This window comes from Rhincodon typus, chromosome 27 (assembly GCF_021869965.1).
Source record: "Rhincodon typus isolate 14 chromosome 27, sRhiTyp1.1, whole genome shotgun sequence".
In the NCBI taxonomy this organism is placed as follows: Eukaryota; Metazoa; Chordata; class Chondrichthyes; order Orectolobiformes; family Rhincodontidae; genus Rhincodon; species Rhincodon typus.
The window spans coordinates 29,445,635-29,448,964 of NC_063358.1; the positions used below are offsets into that span (position 1 = coordinate 29,445,635).

At 41.3% G+C, this 3,330-nt stretch overlaps 1 long non-coding RNA gene across 1 annotated transcript in view; it reads right to left on the bottom strand.

Moving 5' to 3' along the window:
- Positions 1-855: 855 nt before the first annotated feature.
- LOC125486286 overlaps positions 856-3,330 on the bottom strand; it is an 11,814-nt gene continuing 9,339 nt past the window's right edge. Inside the window, exon 3 of the long non-coding RNA XR_007264972.1 lies at positions 856-1,881. This is a non-coding gene — a long non-coding RNA (uncharacterized LOC125486286). The remainder of the gene's footprint in view (positions 1,882-3,330) is intronic.

Below are 3,330 nucleotides of genomic sequence, written 5' to 3' on the forward strand. Positions count from 1 at the left end.
AATTTTCAGATCGGGAAATGAATTATTTTGATTTGCTTAAGATAGGAGCTAAAACTAAAATAAAGAAATAGTTTTATATATTATGCAATATATGCTTCTTTTAAAATAATGTAGATTTGTATCTTCTAGAAATTTAATCTTCTACAAGTTTACATTAGCTTCTCAAGGCTCATGAAAAAGGTGCTTTGAGGTTGATTCACTGTGAAATTAATCAAGTGAGCTTGGATGTTCATGTCAATTTATGGGAGTTCCCACTGATTGCAGCCTGGGGTTACCTTCACAGTACACCCTTTGAAGAAGCACAGTATCACTCCCACAATTTTTAGATTTCCAAGTTGGCCAATGCATGTGTGAATTCCCAAAGTTGCTATCAGCTTTCAGTGGAGTAATGATGACAAATGCTGACAGTTTCACCCCTTTCCACCATCCCTTATCACCAAAGATTCCAGGCTGATCTTTCCAATCATTAACTTTCGTCAATTAATTTCTATTGACGTTGAATAGAACAGAAAGCTGAATACCTTCCGTGTGGCCTCCAAATCAAATAACAGTTTTCACCACAATGCTTTCATTTTTCGGCTTATAGAGATGTTCCACTTCCTTCACTACAATGGGCTAGCATAAATTTAATGTCAGCTACTACAAGAATATTAATTGAGTTAGATATTACTTGTAATTGCATTGATTCGAAAGAATTGTCTATCAGTATTGGAACATGTTTCTCATTTGCTTGATATGAACGAGTGAATTCAGGGAGTTGGTTAGCTCAGTTGGCTGGACAGCTAGTGTGCAATGCAGAGTGACACCAACGGCACGGGCTCAGTTCATACACTGGCTGAAGTCACCATCAAAGTCATGCCTCCTCAATCTCGCCCATCGCCTGAGGCATGGCAACCCTTATGTTAAACTCACCACCAGTTGTCTCTCTTCATATGACATCAGCCCTATAGGACTGTGGCAACAAAAAAAAAGTTAGTATTGCTGCGTTCTAATGAACATCAGTCACTGGTGTCTGCAACTGCAGTGGTATCGCATTAATGCTTGATTTGTCAGGGATTACTTTATGAATACCATGAGGAAACCCACCAGATATCATGGAGGCATAACTCATGATTTCAAATCTGTACATTCTAAGATTTCTCCTGAAGCATATAAAACAGAGAGCAACCCAATCTTAAGGCGTAGTCACACCTGCCAAGAAAATTTATTGTTCTGCAGAACTGTCTTTATTATGTGTGTCTTTATTTTGCGTCATTCTCTCCTACACCCACAAGTAATGTGGGATTAGTATTTCCTGGTGCAAGTCAGACGGCTTTTTCAATTGAGGTTTGACTTTTTTTTGGAAAATGTATAGTTTGTGTTATGAGTGTCTCTCTCATTTCGCAATGTTGACACAGTGATGGTGTTGAATTACTTCTCAGGTCTTTTTAGTTTTTCATCGCCTGCTTTTGTTTTCCACAGTAATGACTGGAGCATTACCAATCTTAGCTCTGAGCCAGAAAGTTATGGCTCACATCTCCATATATCCAGACAGAATATTCAGAATCAAAATTTGACCACATGCTGTTCAAACTTTACTGTGGAAAGAGAAAAAGAGGGCGAACACATAAGGTTAAAATACAAACACTACCTATGTTGCTTGCAATTCATTCCAGAAATAGCACTCAGAATAGAAGTTTGAGTAAAAGCTGTGGAAATGTTTTTGTGGGAATCAATATCTCCCTGAGTGTACAGCTGTTCCGCACACACCCTTTTTTCTCCAACTGCAATAATAATTGCAAGGTTTGCACTATACTTATTCCAGGGTAATGTCACTACCAAGAGGTGCTGTCCTGGGCTGCACTGCCACAGTGAGAGGCTGGTGTGGTTCCTCACCTGTAACTGAGAGCAAAAAAAATATTTTTATGTCAGTGTTTGAGTGGGCATTTGCTTGAATCTGATAAATGTATAATTTATCTCTGACCAGAGGGATACGGCACTATGCAGCAGTGGAAGAGGTGTCAGTAAATTTAAATTGTAGTTATGTTAATAAACATATGCCCTGCCTGAAAACTGCAAGGATTTCTTCTTGGAGGTAGCCATTAAGCCTGAGTGCATCTTTTGTTTTTGCAAGAGGGGTTCTCCCTCTGCTTCTGATCTCCCAACCTTAAAATGTTGCTCTCTCTGGCACTGAGTAGCTTCCATCACCTGCCTTTGGGATTATCAGTTGAGGGAAACAGGCTGGAACTAAAATTGGAGCTGACCTCCACCAATAGCAGTACTGATCAAGCAGATGCTGTGTTGCCCAGCACACTGCAATCTCAGAAGGTTTACGATATGCACACACTGCTGATCTGTCCTCTGGTATTATGTTAGCTCTTGTAACATGAATACTGAGACAGACTCTTCTTGAGAACAAGTATGGCGAAGATTTTTTCACAAACCAGCTACATATACAATTTGATCACAGACATCAGTATGTCTTGGCTCTGTCACTTCATCAGGCCTGACTAATTAACTTTCCTGATGGATTGTAAAATGGCTACATTTGAAGACACCAGCATGTTTCCAGATTACTGTGCATAAGGCCATAAGAAATAGGAACAGAAGTTGGCCATTGGGCCCCTCCACCATTCGATAATCCCACATTCTTCACATCCACTTTCCTGCCCTTTCATCATAACCCTTGATTCCGTGACTGATCAAGAATCTACATCAGCCTTAAGTTCCATTTTCGAAACCTTGTTCATAGTAATGTTGTACAATCTAGCACATTTTCACAGTACCTTTCCATGTACCCAAGTGTTGGTGTTATTGTCTTTCACTCTCTCATTTTGCCCTGAGTGAAGGTGAGGTAACTGGCTACATGTTCTTTGACCACGTTCCTGCACCATTCTCTCCGACAAAGAAATATGTGCATAGTTGGGTAGAATCGATGATGAAGGTAGGATCTTGCCTTGAGGTGCAATTTGCAAGTCCACCCTGGCAATCCAGAAGTCTTAGAGATAGTAGGAACTGCAGATGCTGGAGAATCTGACATAACAAGGTGTAAAGCTGGATGAACACAGCAGGCCAAGCAGCATCAGAGGAGCAAGAAAGCTGACGTTTCAGGCCTAGACCCTTCTTCAGAAATGGGGGAGGAGAAGGGGGTTCTGAAATAAATAGGGAGAGAGGGGGAGGCGGATAGAAGATGGATAAAGGAGAAGATAGGTGGAGAGGAGACAGGCAGGTCAAAGAGGCGGAGGTGGAGCCAGTAAAGGTGAGTGTAGGTGGGGAGTTAGGGAGGGGATACGTCAGTCCAGGGAGGACAGACAGGTCAAGGGGGCAAGATGAGGCTAGTACGTAGGAGAT